The sequence below is a fragment of the Chrysoperla carnea genome, chromosome 4, assembly GCF_905475395.1.
Source record: "Chrysoperla carnea chromosome 4, inChrCarn1.1, whole genome shotgun sequence".
NCBI lineage: Eukaryota > Metazoa > Arthropoda > Insecta > Neuroptera > Chrysopidae > Chrysoperla > Chrysoperla carnea.
In genome coordinates this window covers 12,665,752-12,683,067 of record NC_058340.1, presented here as the reverse complement: position 1 = coordinate 12,683,067, position 17,316 = coordinate 12,665,752, and the positions used below count along the sequence as shown (strand labels likewise).

Genomic DNA, 17,316 nt, shown 5'->3' with positions numbered 1-17,316 from the left:
GTTCTACATAAAATAAATGCAAAAAAGGTCTGGAAAAAAGAAATTACGTAAACATGGGACAGGATTATGTGCGAAATTATGGACTTTTGTATCTCTGATGAAAAACTGAAAAGTTGATATGTTATAGCTTATGACCATCGACTGTGAAAAGTGTTCTTTTTATAAGACTCTAGACACATCTTATTATTTTAAGAACGCAAATCGATCCACATATATTATGTCCTTTTTCAACAAAATCTTAAGAAATGAACTGATAGTGTGATAAACGTGTATCCGTAGTGTACGCTTATGTGCCCAAATGTGTTTTTCTTTACCCGATTGCGGCCAGGACTATGATTTTGATCGGTATGTATATTCATCTGGTTCTTTATAACTTCTTAGCCCTTGCTTACCACACCTCCTGTAGTAAACATGCTTACAACACCCGGGTCCTTTCGACCCGGACGAGAAAAATCGTTATATAAAGAAACTATGGCATAAATTTAATTCAAAATTTTTTTGAGAATTCTATAATACTTACTAAAAAAGGCTATATAGGTATAAGAACTTTAAATTAAATTTAAATATGTTTACAAAATTAAGAAATTTGAAAAATTGAGAAATATTTTATTTAAAACTTATAATTTTTTTTATTCTGAATATGAAGGTCTAAAAATTTCACTCAGTTTTATACTAGTACACTAGTACAAGAAAAGAAAAAGTAGTTTAGTGGATCTTTCAAAAATGAATTACTCAATTTCTTCAAAATACTCCATTATATCAGTATTATATTTATTCAAAGTCTTTATGAAATTAATATATAATGAATGAAACATTTATAAAAAAAGTATTTTGTTTTTAGTATCCCTGATAGAAAAAAAACGAGCTCAATTCGCATTCAAATGTCATATTCTTTCGCATTTTTTTATTTTTTATGCAATAAACAGTTTGGCACCAATAAACAATTATCGTTATTGAATTGTTATATACTTGTTAGATTATAATTTATAATATTAATAAAAAATTAAACGTTGCTAAACATATTAATACACTTTTTCCTTCAATCTAAAGTCAAAATACATTTCAAAAAATCATTTTCAAACGTACTTTTACCACACTAGGGTCCTGGGGTCCAGGCCACTTATTCAACAGCGGCCAAAAGTATAATAATGGGTTTTACTTTGCGTTTTCTTTTAATTCGTTTTAATTTATTAAAAATAAAATATTACACGATTTTTCTTTGCGTTTTCACGGTTACATTGTGCGTCTACAAGATTGGTAATTGTGCAGAGGTTCTTAGGAAACTCTTAAAGAAGATAATCGTTTCTTTTTAAATTGCCGTAGGATGTTTCGTTGGCGTTTGCCCACAGCTTTTCGGAAACTCATATTTTCGCATTTTCGCAAATTGTGCTGAAGTCTTTAATTATTTTGCGATAAATTTTTTTTTACAAAAATATACTATTAAAAGCAACAATTTGAGAACAGATTTACTGCGGTTCATAAAAACCAAGAAATTAATAGGCGAAAAAAGGGATATTTTCGGTCATAAAACCGTGTTTTCTCGTAAAGTAGAGATCAGATTTTACTTTAGCTAGTGTCATTTTTTTCGTTTTTTTTTAGTTCTTGAACGCATTATTTTTTGTTTCTTATCAAAATGTTTTTCCTGGTTTTTATTTGCAAAAAATCTGTATTTCGTAACTTTTCGGTAGTTTTTAAGCAACTTCCTACACTCCGATTTTTTTCAAGTATGTTTTCTTAAAAACTACTATTTTTATCATAATTATCCTGTTGAAAAACCTGACAGGATAATTATTTTAAAATCTGAAGTATTTTCCTACGTATTTACCGCACTATGAAGATAATCAATATACATACCATCATTAGTCAACGGTTTCTAGGCTATGTAATAAGTCAAATAATTCATCATAAACTTAACTTCCCGTTCGGCAAGTTGCTGATCATTCACTTTGTAGTTTTTTACAAGCGATTGTTATTACGTGCGTTAAATAACCTCAATATTTATGAACTGCTCATATTCGGCGTAATTACGGTTAAGATCTAACAACGTGTAATGAATTCAACTATTATTTAAAAAAAATATTTATGGCATATTAGTGACTAATAAAATATGAAATACAAGTTACATTTTCAAGTACCTAAATTCATTTGCATATTATTATACTCATTACACACATTAACACATTAGAATAATTATTTTCTGTATAAAATGCCATGTTACATGTCTGTTGCTATATTTCTATAAATAAAATAAATTCGTAGCGCAATTACTGCGTTAGATAAGAGAATTCCCTCGGATATTGAAAAAAGAACACATTTTTCTTAAAATCAAATATTGTATTTTTAGTTTTCCAAAAATTTTACTTTTCGAAAACGAGGTGAAATTTTTCGAAAAATTCCTAAGAGATTTGCTTAAAACTGTTAAAAAATACTTCTTATTTTAAAAATTCAAAATTTTGTTATTTGTGCACCCCCACTTATATGTCGATTTATCTCATTAACGAACTTAACATTTCAAATATCCAAACCCTTGGTTCCAAATATTAAAATCGGACTTAAATGCAACCGCTAGAGAGTTTATATATTAATTTTAACGATGGTCATTGTTGATGATTAGGTGGAATCGATGAAAATTTGAAGAAATTTTTTCAAAATTCCATCATCATTACAAAAGCAATAGCTTCATTTCCTTCGCAAGTCGCTAATGTACACAAAGTACAACATGCAAAAAAAAATATACTTCATGTGTAAACGCAATAAAAATAACGTATGAAGTTCATGTCCATCGATTGCTTAGTGGCTGGAAGTTTAGTCACTACAGATCATTTATGGAAAGCATATATTGCAACTAAAAAATTCAAATTTTTCAATTACGGATGTACGAGCACAAGGGCAATTTGGGATAAAAGGCTTGAGTTTTAGTCTAAATCAATTCCGAAAATTTTAGGTGTTGCCCGATTATTTAAATAAATAAATGATATCAATAGCAGGCATATTTAACATTGGTCTTATGGGAAATCGGTAGAATGATGATATGTTTTCAAAGAATTCTCAAAAACTAGTCGGTGGGAATGTTTAAACCTGATAAATTATTGAAAACAAAAATAAAATCCGTTGTGCCCGACTAATTAAGGATGTATGATCACGGTAGTGGGGACACAAATTTAAAAAAACAAAACGAAAAGTGGCAATTAAAATTTTTGATTTCTGGGGTAATTTTCAAAAAATCAAAAATTCAAAATTTTGTTTAATTACTGAGCTTTCGATATTTCGAAAACCAAGGCAGATATCGAAAAAAATTTATTGTAATTATTCATTATCTCAAATAATTTGTCAAAAAATCAATGATCTTCAATGGTCTGATCCAAAAGCAAATGCCTTTAACTGTTAGTACCCTCTGTTAGTACTCATGATTTGTTTGGGACTCAAAATTGTAAAAATAGTTAACATTCAAAACAAAATTTTCACAGTAATTATTTAAGGATTTCGTCTTTTTGATTTTTTTCAGGGTTTATAAAAGACACAGAATAAATCCGTATATTATATACATATATTCTGCCTCGTATAAATAGGTGCATAGCAATAACATAGTTTATTCATCTTTTACAAAATACATGAATGTTTTGTATCAAAGTACGTACCCAAATATGCCACAATAACATCAAACCGCTGTTGTGTATATGGACAAAAATCAAGGAAGCTAGCCAAATTAGTTTCTTAAAAAAGGTACCCATTTTGTAATATTATAGAAAACATATGGCACCTACGTCAAAAGAAGCAAAACAAATGATAAATTCTAGCTCTTTCAGTATGCGAAATTTCGTAGTTTTAAGTTCAGATAGCCCCCGGATCTGCTTTATCTATTTGTTATTCATTTCAATCTTTTGTTTAAACTTAATCATGCTCTTCCTTTAGAGGCAAAATGTGTCGGATTATACTTTATAAATTTTGTAAATTTCACTTGTTCTGTATGCACTTGCCAAATAATTAATTAAATACAAAATGAGTTTTCTTCAGTGTATTGTCAAGTGAATTTAAACACCAAACCAATAATTTTTGACTTTCATAGGGAAAGAAAATCTTCAAAATGACTCAATAGAGTATTAAAGAAGCAAAAAAATACCGGAAAAACACCTTTTAGAAATAATTTTTATAGATTAATTTTTGCTAACTTACTAGACCGTTTATTTTATCATATCCGATGGCTTCATTCTCTACAATATTTCTATTGATATCACGTATAATTTACACAAATATATAAAGGATAAATTGTGTATGAAATTAATAATAATCTCTTTGAATTAAACTACACGGAATATGAATGGACGGAATCAGTAGGAACATATCTATATGCCTACTGGTTGATCTATTATAATCTATGATTAATTTGTAATCATTGTTAGTTTTAATAAATTATATCATTTTACTTATTGTATATGCGTGAATCATGCAAATCATGTCGAATTATTTTAAGCTATGGTAATACATAGCTATAGATATTAGTCACTGAAAATTTTAAGCCGAGGGCTCTCAAACTTTTGTGATAAAAAAAGACAGTTTAAAATTTTTTTAATCCATAAAATTAGGAAAACTCATTTAAGACCTGTAAATCTGTAAACTTATTTTCAAAGACTAGTCAAATTTGAACTAGCACAAATCTCTATCAAGCACGAGTCAAATTTGTACTGTGACTAACAAAGTTTCTAATAGGAACTACCTGTATTCGTTATAGTTAATTAATAGGTACTTCAGAAAAATATTTATAGAGAAAATGTGACTAAAAAAATTAAATAAATTTTTTAAATAAACCCGATTGCGTTAAATAAAATCTGCAAAGAAAGAAACAAGCTCAATAATTTACATAGTGGCGTTAATAGTTAGGGCAATTATTTAGAAGATTTGAGTCGGTATAGATTTTAATTGGCCACGGCTGTTAAAGTCGCTCTGTTAGAAACCAGTGATCCTGTTTCTTTCTTTTCAGATGTTATTTTTCGCAGTCAGGTTTTTGATTATTTTAATTATTTATTTTAGTTTAGACTTTTTATTTCTCCGGCACTAAAACACCCTCTTATTATACTGTATTAAAACTTTTTTTCTTTATAATTTAAACATATATCTCTCTCTATATATTTTTGCGATCTCCTTTTAATTTCCTTTATTTTAATACCCTTCTTATAAGCTCTTAAATTTTTTAATTTTGTTTAATGAACGTATTATTATTTCGCGCCAAAAATCCTCCATTTTGTTTTGTTTTCTCAAACACCTAACTAAGGATACTTGGATTTTTGGAGACAAATATAACGATACCTTAAATGTTGTAATCCATCGAGCCGTTTGGAAGATACGAGATAACAAAGAACTTTACAACAAAATTGTATCACTTCACCTTACCACGTCTCTAAAGAATGTACGAGCACCAGAGCAATTTTGTATAAAAGCCTTGATTTTTTTCATATAAATTTGGACTAAGTCTAAATCAATTCTGAAAATTTTAGGGAGCCTGCCCGATTATTTAAATAAATAAATGACTTCAGAAGTAGCCATAATTTAACATTGGTATTGTGGGAAAACGGTAGATGGATGATACGTTTTCACAGATTTCTCCAAAACTGGTCGTGGAAATTAAAAAAAAAAAAAAAAACTATTTAAATCAAAGTTAAAACTTTAATAAATTATTGAAAACAAAAAAAGAACCCGTTGTGCACGACTTATTGAGAATGTATGAGCACGGTAGTGGAAACACAAATTAAAAAATATATATATTCCCAATTTTGATGGTGAATTCACTTGCTAATATAAGACAAAAAGTAGAAATAAAATTTTGGATATCTGGAGTAATTTTTAAAATATCGAATATTGAAAACTTTATTTATTTATTTATCTTTCGATATTTCGAAAACCAAGGGAGATATCGAAAAATTTTATTCTTATTTTTAGTCTACATTCACGAAGCTATAACAAAATTCATCATTAAAGTTGAAAATAAGGCACAAATAATTTCAACGCCAAATCTAAACTTTCTTTGGCGCTCGTATTATCTTAAATGGTTACATGTTATAAAATGTCTAGCAAATTTCTTATTTTTAAACTTTCAAACGGATTGTTTTGTCCATAAGGGAAATGAATATTGATCTCAATATATCCATCCATCATAAAAATTTCTACAAGTTGAAATACGATTACCTTTCCAATGGAACAAGTATATGAGCGAACAGTATTTTTATTATAAATCGCTGTGTATTTGATATAAATATGATATGATATTATTGTCTGGTGATTCACATTATTGTACATATTATATTCGTCCTTCTATCATTTATCTATCTACAACAATTTTACCTGTATGCTGTATTGTGTGTTGGCATTCATATATGTATTAGTACCAACTGTATGTGTGTTGGTTGTACTGTGCTTATAATCTAATAAAACTATTGCATAATAGAATCGTCCGAGAAATGTAAATTTAATTTCCTTTTTGATTATTATCTTGGGTGTTGGATTTTATTGTTGTTATTATACATTGAATTTATTATTGTATATATATATATATTCATATATATTATATTTTATATACAATATGTATTTGTATTATATAGTTTATTATTTTCTATTCTATTACTGAAATATTATTTTAAATAGTACATTCCTAATATAATGAAGGTGTTGAAAAGAGTAAAGCAGAATAACATACGATTTTGAAAAATAATATCTCATTCCTTTCAAATTTTTTTTATCGCTTGGAATTTCATGACAAAGTATTCATTATATAATTTTTGGACGACATATGCATTCTGATACATACAAATACTACTTCAGATTACAGAGAATTTTTTTTTTTTGCATTAAATTACAGGAGTTTTTTTTTTGTTATATCACGTAATGAATGTAAGTGTACAAAATCCTTACAAAAATAGGCTGGGTAAGTGCCTCCATTTCAAGGAAAACCGTTTTAGGCTGTATCTCCATAACCACGCCCTTTGTGAGTCTTTTTTGTATAATTTTTTTTTGTATCACTAACTGTTTACGACTTATACGAATATGACGATTTACTTATTGATTATTTGCCCGATATCTCTTCTAATAAATAATTAAACAATAAAATGCTAATAACTTAACTTTTAAATCTATAAATTTTCTAAAACTTTTACTTTAAACTTGTATTTCTAAAATTAATATTGACAAAGATATTACGCGTTCAATATTGAATTACATCTAAGAGTAATTGAGAATTTATTCTTACACTAATTTACAGGAGTTATTTTTTTCTAGAAATAGATTTATTATCACGCACTGAATATAAATACACAAAATCATTACAAATTTGGAAGCTCCGCAATTTTGAGAAAAAACGTTACGGCCTACAACTTTAAGCCAAAAATGGTAAAAACCTTTTTCGTAGATAATTAAATTTCCTATATTTTTAGTCAATATTTTTTTTTTATCTTAAAAAAAATTTCAAGGGGTAGTCGCTGCTTTTGCAGGTAAGCTGGCAAACTATTTATTGCTAATTCTGTCATAATCGTTAAATTTTTCATATATTTATTAAATTTTTATCATTACGATAGGTGTACTTCTTTTTTATTAATCTTGCACCTGGTGGTTACAACAAATTTAAAAGTACCACACCTTGGTATTATATCCGTGAGTGTCAGCAAAGAAAGATGTTGTATATTTTTTTTTTAAGGCTATACAGAAATGCATAAATTTGATATATTCCACTTTCAATATTCTCAAATATTTTCGTATATATCTCTCATGCATATAAAATTGAAGGGGAGTTGATATCTAACCATTGTATGTAGATATAAAACATATATAGAAATATACCCTCCCATTAGTCAGGCATATAATTTCATCAGATTATTATATAAATTAAGTAATTTATTATTTAGAATTTTGAGCGAGATCTAATATAACTATTTCTAAAACAAAATAAATAAACATAAAAATTACTCAATAATTCCAACATTACAAAAAATTGTCAGAACATAACAGATTCACCTTAGTTGATCACAAAATATCATCAAAAAATCTAATATCTTATGAAAATAAAAGTTTAAAGTTTGGCAACAAATGCAAGTAATGATATTTATTCAAGTAGTTGAAATCGGAATTATTGTTTGTAAAGTGAGAAAATGATCGATTCGAATTTTATTAAATCGGCATAATACTTTTAAAAAGTTTATAGACCGTGGGACACCAATGATAATACTCGTACATACATGATACTTCGTGAATGGCTTCCTTCAGACGAGTCTATCAAACTTTCCTCTACAATTTTTTTCGAAAATGGTGGTTTTTCAAATGAGCATGATGACGTCATATTTGCAATTATCATATATCATACTAAGCAATTCAGAAAAAGTGAACCATGCTCGTTTTCAAAAACAAAAATACTTAAGTACGCTATGTTCGAGGTGGTATACGAGCTAATCGGTGCAATATTTTTGTCGGACAAAATATTTTATTATTTAAGTATTTATTAGTGTAATCAAGTGATCATAGTGATCGACAATTTCCCTGCTGCGTTTTTCCGAATTCAAACATGAAGTCATCATGCTCATTTGAAAACGAAACCGTTTGGAAAGAATTGTAGAGGAAGGTTTGGTAGTCCCGTCAAAAGCCCACTCACGAAGTTTCAAGTATGTATTTATAGTTTAAAAAACCCCGTAGTATCCTACGGTCTATTAATTAAAATTTTTTTGTAGAGTTTTCGGATAGAAATTTCAGATTTTTAAATTATTAAGTACTTACAGGTAAAAATCTGCATTGATATTTTCTGTTCAAAATTGTTTTGTTTTCTATTCTGATACAGTTATAAAGATTTATAAATTACAAGGAAATAACCTAAAATTGTTTTAAGAAAACGATAAACTTTGTTCTAATCCCTTAACTTCTTTAGATTAATTATGTGGGTTGATGTTTTATTCCCACTCACATTTAGTTCGTCTTTTACAAGACAGCAGTAAGAAGGCAATGTGAATGATGCACTATAAATACACTGATTATAACATATATAGAACTGGACTACTAGTACAGTTAAAGATGTTACAAATAAAGGAAAATGAAAGAAACCGCTCTCATTTTGCCATAACCTCATAGAATATGTTTCTTAGGTGTCAAATATTGGTTCACAGCAAACAAACTGCTACTAAATATTAACCAAACAAGCTTAATAAATTTTAAAATTCGAAAAACACGTGATCAGAACATAAAAAGTATTATGTTTTCGAATTATAAAAAAGATAACGTTCCGTATACTAAATTATTTTGGATAATTATAGATAAAAATCTTAATTTTAGCGAACACTGCAATGACTTATTAGACAGAATTATTTATTTGTTTAGAAACTAAAGACATAGCTTCGACAAAAATTAAAGAATTATGAACAACCTCTACTTTGCTTATGTTTATAGCAGGCTAAAATACGGAGTTTTTCTTTAGGGAAACTCTACACAAGCAGCTCAGCTTTTTACTCTACAAAAACGCATAGTCAGAGTTATAGCACACATTGATCAGTAGACATCATGGAGATAATTTTTTTAATAGTTCGGGTTTCTTACCTTGACAGGAATTTACATCTACGAATGTCTTATCTATGCAAAACAAAATTTAAACACAATGTGTAGGAATAACTAACTATAATCATGACCGTAATACGAGACATGCATTACAATTTAGAACTCCTAAGCATCATTATCCTTGGCTGATCGTGGTACAATACACAATGCATCTAACCTGTACAACAATTTGCCTGAAAGCATAAAAATATTGTAAGCCTTAACAAATTTAAAATTGTGTCTAGAAAATTGATACTTGAAAAATCCCCTCATACATTGAATGCTTTTTTTAACTGTCATACACACTTTTTCGGCAATAAAATGTATTGTTATTACTATTATTATTATTATTATATCATTAGTAAGGCATGAGTTAGTGGCGCAAATCTTTTTATTTGTTTATAAACAATAAATTGTTAATTCAATAAAACGATCACTATTAAAGTTGACTTATAAAATTTTTAAATAGGCAAATAGAATTACGTGTACGTAGAAAATTATTAAATAGGCAAATTGAATTACGTATACATTGATAATATTTTTCAACTATTTGACAAATATTTAACATTTACGTCATACAAGTAGCCTAATATAGAAATTGTAAGTGACTTTAAACATTGATCGTTTCATTGAATTAAAAATTTATTGTTTATTAACAAATAAAAACATTTGCGCTACTAACTTATGCCTTACTTATGATATTTGACACTGAAGAAACACATTCTATGAGATTTTAGCACAATGCGAGCGGTTTCTTTCATTTTTCTTTATTTGGCGATTTTTTTAACATCTTTTACTGTAGTATACTATCTACTAATCAAAAAGATGTTGTGTGTGGCATGTTTCACCCTAAATGATGACCTAAACAGTAATAGTTAGTACTATTACTATACACTTTTAGTAAGTAATTTGACATCAATTTGTTAGATTAGTTTTCGTTTATGAAAACATTAAATGTTTAGTTTTTATACATTTTTATGAAATCTGAGATAAACTTTGATAATTCTTTTATGAGACGCTAAGCACTAATTATATTTATGTATCTTTCATCTATAGTAATATTATTAATTTGAAAGTCTTTTTTGTTTCTTTATACTTATTTTACGACAAAAAGAAGCAACAGATTGACGAGTTTCTTTTTTCTGTAATTCACAATAGTTAGTTACAGAGTTCTGTAATTGTGAAACAGTAGCAGTTTTCAGGTAGTGCTTTGACGACCTGTTTTTTTGGTATTTTAAATAGTTACCTGGCAATGAACAAATAGCAGAACGGGATAGAAAATTCAGTACAGTACGGGAGTAAATTTTTTTGAAAATAATTTACTTTCCGGTAATGGATTTACTTTCCCGTACTGCTGTTTGCCAATTTCCCGGTAACCATTTAAAATACCAGACAGGTTTTTCTGTCAAAAAGCTACTTGAAAGAAAAAGCACCTTCCCGGACTCCTATGGCTGCTTCCCACTGGCACCTCTCAACACATCTCATGTAATACTTTCCCTACTAAATCGACAAAATTCTTTTTTTTAGCTTGAAAATTTGTTTCGGAAATATGCCTGTTTATGTATATTTTGATGAATTCTAAATTCAACAAATGATAGATAAAGGTAACAATTTATTAAAGAGGAACAGGCATTTCTGCTCGGGCTGAGCTAAGTTATTACATAATTCAACCTTTTAATTATTAATGGTTCGAAAATTTTCGGTCTGTGTTTCCAAATCAATGTAACCAATATCAGATAAAATTATGAATTTTATTTATATTTAATATATTTCATTCAAAAAAATTTTTAACTAATTGACTAGTTGAATTGTTTAAAATGAATTCAATAAATTATCAAACATCACACATAATAATTTTACACAATATTTATAAAATTTTGTATGACTAAAACAAGCACTTGTTTTAGTTTAATATTTTAAACACATGTGCATATTATATCAACCATAGAACACAATATGATGATCATATTGAAAATAACTTTATAATTCGTGTAAAAACTTTTGTTTTATATAATAATAACATTCATATACAATATCTGTATGTATGCAATGTATGTTGTTGGAACTACACTGAATATTACAAATAATAATAATAATAATAATAATAATAATAATAATGTGTATCCAAATATTACATTTTACCTCTATATGTTGACCATAATAGCCTGGATATTTATTGAATATAGAGGTTGGGTATTTCGATTGTTCTATATTGATCTTAAAAAAAGAAAATTGTAATCATACATTTATATAATCATCATTTCAATCATACAAGATTTTACATCATATATTGTGTGTACGCAGGTTAATGTGAAGTTCGTGTGCAAAGTTAGGTTCAAATTAATAATGTTAATAATAATATTTATTCCATAAAACATACAAAGTGCCGTGGAACATGCCATTAAAATTGCCAAATAAATAAAATAATAAAAATATATATATAATTAATAAATTTAACTAATTAAAAAATCCTCAGTGGAATAAAATGCTTTCTCCATAAGAAATCTTTTAAATTCTCTCTGAAAACTGTCTAAGTGTTGCATTCTTATGTCGCTTGGGATTTTATTATAAATTTTTAGACACATATTCGTCATACGCTTTGATATCAAGGCCAAACGTGTTTGGGTTTTATTAGGTTGGATTTGATACGTGTGTTATGATCATGATTTCTCTCTTGTTGGGAAAATAGGTGTTAATTACGTTTTACAAAACATCAAACTTCATAAGCATATAGACTAGGTAGTGTAAGAATTTCTAGTGCACTGTTAAATGTTTCTAGTTAAATGTTCTCCGCAAGAGTCTCTGTATTTCAAACATTATATTGCTTACAATCGATGTTCCGTTCACGATCAACATTGTCGTTGGAGCCTTATGTTGTAAACTTTTTTATAACCAAGAGTTGATTCAATAAATAACTATTTCAGTGTGTACTTGTTCTAAACTATTTTGAAGTTCTTTGTATGTGTCTTGAGGTCAATGAAATTGCAACACAATGGACATATCAGATATATTTGGTGTTTGAAAATACACATTTTTTTTAATGTGTTTAATGGCACCAAATACAGATCTGATTTTATAGACCTGTAGTAAAAAAAATTGTATAGACCTAGAGCATGGTTGTAATTACGAGTTTGTTGAGTTGAGTTTGTCGACTATAGAGTAGTTGGTTGGGTTCTGAAGTTTTTAACCCTTGCGTTCAAAAATGGAATACAATTACAGAAATTTTTTCGGTCTATTTATTCCGGGTCTATTTTTTCAGAGGCAATTTTTTTCGGTTTATTTTTTCTTAAAACCGTAGATAGAGGTTATGTGGCGTACTCATAAGATTTTTATCTCATATAAATATATTCAAAATGAAGAATAAACTATATTTACTATGAGTTTTGTAAAGTTTTCAGTAGTACACAATATATTGTGTCGTATAAAAGGAAAAGGCATTGAGGTTATGTGCAGTAACAAATTCTATTTCCACGAACTATGTTTTCCATGTAAGAGTATTATTGTTAAAATACAAATGGAGCTGTTTGTTGAGAGAGTGAGTTAAAAAACTGAAAAAAAATATTTATTGTTAGAACTCAATCAATAAACTGCCATTTGAGTAAACTTCATTGTTTTTTTATTTTATTGAAGATTCAAGGTATCAAGACTTAAACATTCCAAATTTTGTTTGTTCAATTTGAGCATATTTTTCCATTTGTGCATATTTATTCATAAAACATTCCGCAAAATTCTAGTTGATAAAGATTTACTTCAGTTTGTTTGAATGTTGCAAAGAAATTCTCGTGCCCTTAGGAATCGAAATTTTTTATGAACACATTTTGATTTTTTATAAATCTTGCTTTCTTTCGATCGGTCATTTTGACAAATCGTTTCTGATCCGTAAAAATCTAACCGAAATTGCGTGACATTTTTTGTTTTAGTTTATTCTCGAATTTTGCTTTATTTATCTATTTCTCGAAGTAGACAATAAATACAGTACTGGGATCAAACACATAGTTACATCTTTTCAAATTAAATTAAGAACTTAAACACCATAAAGTTTAAGCGTTTAGACACCCATTGCCTATATAAAAGTATCTGCTTTGAGCGTGACTGCAGCGCCATCACATGCATGACCACCGCATGCAATGAAGGTAACTGAGCGAACGATTTTTTCTTTTTAATGAAATATATCGCATAAATACAACGCCGCTGCAAGACCCACAGGCAGTTCAGATTTCGAACTTAGTTTCAGAGTCTTATCTAGAACCGATTTTGACTGCTAAATTTATAAAAAAATATATCCTATCCTACATTTTTTACTAATGCAAGATGAACTTTATTAGTAACAAAAATTTATTTACTTTTTATGAAGATCATTTCCATTGAGCATATAACCAAGAGTTGATTCAATAAATAACTATTTCAGTGTATACTTGTTCTTATTTATGCCCTTTTCTGTATACTGACTACAGAATATACAGAATATAATATCTAAGGCGAAAATGATTTGATAAATTTTTGGGCATTCTTTTTATAAATCTAAATAACTTTTACACTTCTGTTTTTGTTTTGTATTGACATTTAAAAATAGAAAAGTTTGATTATTTATTTTCCAAGTTATTATCAATAAGTTTTCTAAGTCATTTTGTGTTGTTCAAATATTTATGTTCACTGTTTACAATAGAAAATAAAATCAATATTACTTTAGTCTGGAAATATGTTGCTGTATTTTTTTTCAAACAAAAATAATTTATTAATAGTGTCAAAATTAACTACTATTTGCTACATCATTACAAATTAGACTAGTATTGAAATAGTTATATATTTTTAGTATCTCTATGACATTAGTCATTTTAATTTCAAATAAAACGTGAAAAATGATTTGGCCCTTAAAAATGAAACTAATATTATTAAGTTTTTTCATTATTTTCAAGATGATTGGGCAATTTCAAATTTTCCTCAAAAATATTTTTTGCATGATTCTAAAAATCTTAGCTACCTTCAAAAAATCTTAGCTAGCTTTAATATTCTTAGTATCACTACGACTTTCAATAAAAAATATAACTTTTAAATAAATATTCAAATTAAAGAAATTACGATGAATCTGATATGAATTATAATCGTGAAAGTTGTGATGGATGGATGTTTGTTTCTCAATCACGCCAGAACGGCTGAACGATTATAGACGAAATTTGGCACAGAGGCAGATTATAGTCTGGAATAGCACATATGCTTTTTATTCCGGTAAAATGTAATAGTTCTCGTTGGATAGATTTGATAAGTAGTGATAGTTTAGGCATCAGAAAATGACATTTTTAATTATCATCCTGGAAAAAGGCACGGTTCTTATGGGATAGCATACAGGAACCGTGTTATTTAAAGGGTTTTGTAAAAGTTCGTGAAAAAGATCTTTAGCACATTTTTCTCAAGAATGCTTGATGAACTTACACATTAACGATAAAAACTATCAAAGTATCTTTCAATCGCGGATAACACCGCGGGGCGCAGCTAGCTTATAGAAATGTAACATTGCTACTTGACGTTATCTAAACCATACGTAAACAATTTATTTGACATCCACTGGCACTACTCCACTATAACAGCGGCTTGTGTACTAATTTTCTCCAAACACATATTGTTTTCCCTTAACGGATTGTTAAAATACACAAGGAAATTGTCATTTAAAAGATTCTACATTCTTTACAAGAATAGATTCCAAAAATATTTTTTGGAGCAACATGAATTTAATTTGTATTTTCAGTATGTACACTGTATTTCCCTAAGGCTCTATACGTTTATAACTAAGAGAACACCAGATACTAAGATACACCAGCCTCCCTATGTCCCATATCATTTTATTATTTTATTTTAGTAATAAACCTTTGTAATTGGGTTAGTACATCGCCTTTGTACCTCAGTGTTCACTAAAGCAGGCGTGGGCGAGTTATTTTAAGTCAAAGACAGCATTGTTATTATAAATTATAAATTTTTGGATTATAAAGGTATTAAGATGATCCATATTTCAGACATTTTAATATGGTTTAATACAAATTAGAAGTTAAAAATTAATAATCAATGTTCAAGATGTTCTACTATGTTTGAAAAAATACTTCAAAATGTTGATTTCCTTAATATAAAGCTACAAAAAGATATATTTCGTCATAATAATCACGCTTTCTGGCCATGAAATAAAATTAAAATTTAAACCTTTTTTACTGTCGCAAAAACGCCATCAGTCATTTTGGTGACATAATATTGGTAAAAACAACAGTCGCTTATGTATTTATTATATGTATAAACAAAGTTGATGTTAACATAACCTACAATTGCTATGGAAGCCATCAACAAATTAGTAATTAATGCATATTTTTTTTGCCTATTTGATGTCACATCATGGCGGAGTGTTTTAGGTCACGTGATATACATATTAAAAATTTAATTTTAATACAATAAAACAATAATGTGCTAATATGACTCAAAATCAGAAAATTTTAGTATATTTCTAGATAAATTTTAATTTTTATCAAATTTCATAAATTATTTTTCACTACCGAAAGTACCATATTAAAATTCTTGGGTCGCTATAAATTGTTCATGATATTCAAACAGAATATAAATTTTTATTCAAATTGTGATTTCGGATAATAATTTTTGAATCGCTACTTTATCCTAAATGAGTTACAAGCTTACCTATTCCACAAAAGTTCATATTCAGGTAATAAATTCTACAAGGTAATAAATACCCGTGTAATCATTAGCAGTTTTTTTTTTTTTTTTTTGAATGTGTTGTTGTGCTACATAAATATGAGAATGGGCGTATTCAGAAATATTAACAAGTGCCTGTTCATATATCTGTGTCTTCAGCTCTGTTATAAATATTATTCGATACTACACACAACTGTTGTCGATGAATTTGTCCGTCGTAATACTTTACAAGCCCGAATAATAGCAACTAAACGATAGCTCAAACTCCTCCAAAAATTTTAATTCCCAAACTCCTCCCCAAAAAAATTTAATTTATTTTTTAAAATATCGATACATTCTACAATATTTATATAATCCATTTATGGATTAAAATGTATCGATATTAGTTTTTTTATCTGCGCGATGTACACTATATATTTCTTCAAGCGTCTGCCTTGACTCTACCTTAAAACTTCGTTTTGAGGCACAAAAATAATCTTAGTAATGGAGCTCCGCTGCTCACGGTTTTTTTTTGGTTATAAACACAAACCGGGTTTTCGGTCTTTTACAGTAATTCGTATATCTAAAATAAAAAGTCGTCTTGTCTTTTTGTATTTGATAACATATATTTGAAATTGATAAAATATATTTCTTTTTGATAAAAGTAATATAATTCATTGGTTCTTTTAGAAAACCTCATATTATTTATAACTGTATTGCCTGTAAGTTTATTTGTACGAATGAAATAAAAAAAAATATATTTTACTAAATTTTTTGTGACATGCCTTTTATTTTCATCATTGATATAAAAAGTCTTTAGAAGTGAATAATGTGAGTTCAACCACCCGATAAATATATCCTTTTTAATAGAAATCATCTTTATCATCATTATTTAACTGTATCAATCCAGTATTATATGTAAATCTGCAAAGATAAAATGATTACTTTCAATCAATGAGAATAACAATTGGTTTTTTACCAATAAGTTGAAAATGTATAAACTTTTGAATGGATATTTTTTGTACTACCATCAGAAAAATTTTAACTGCGTTTTTTAAGATTTTTTCTACATATTGTAATTTTTTAGGTTTG

General features: G+C 27.8%; 1 protein-coding gene across 1 annotated transcript in view; it reads left to right on the top strand.

The window, feature by feature from the left end:
* LOC123297355 overlaps positions 1–17,316 on the top strand; it is a 190,610-nt gene that overhangs the window by 137,801 nt on the left and 35,493 nt on the right. The window lies entirely within an intron of this gene.